This window comes from Hemibagrus wyckioides, linkage group LG16 (genome assembly GCF_019097595.1).
Source record: "Hemibagrus wyckioides isolate EC202008001 linkage group LG16, SWU_Hwy_1.0, whole genome shotgun sequence".
Lineage (NCBI taxonomy): Eukaryota > Metazoa > Chordata > Actinopteri > Siluriformes > Bagridae > Hemibagrus > Hemibagrus wyckioides.
In genome coordinates, this window is record NC_080725.1 from 23,187,501 (window position 1) to 23,188,116 (window position 616).

The following is a 616-nucleotide window of genomic DNA, read 5'->3' on the forward strand; positions in this document are numbered from 1 at the left end:
TACTTTTAGTGAAAACTTTTCGTTAAAAACACTAAAAATATTCTGTAAAACGGTAAAGAGAGACTGTAGTCTGGAACATTCTGTAAAAGCATGAAAGATAGTCTCTCTTTGATTACAGAAGGGACACGAGTGGCTGGCCTGGGGACAGAGAACAGAGATAAAAGCATTGACCGCAACAATACCATGTAAAATTCTCCATTGTAAATCCCCAGTTCTTTTCGGCAATGGTGGCTTATAGAGTGACCTCCACTCTGGACGCTCTTCCTCACTCAAACCGAGGACAGTGCGCCAGGGTGTGTCCACTCTCCCCCTGAGTGACCGCATATTAAAAGCTTTGACACATGCTTTATAAAACGTTTTCCCAGTCACATTAAAAAAGTTCATGTATGTGATATTTTTACAGTCAAAATGTGACCCGTGCCTTCCTGTCCACAGTCCACAGACAGTGCAAGTTCAGGAAACGGGTCCTCTGAGTCGGGGCTTTCAGTTCCACTAGAGTAGTCCATGAGCATTTCCCTCTCCTCACGCGAGATGACCAGAGTCCACTTTCGCAGCAGCTGGCTCACCGCCCTCTTTGACCTCACGCCTAGCCGAGCAGCTACTCCGTCAACGTTCT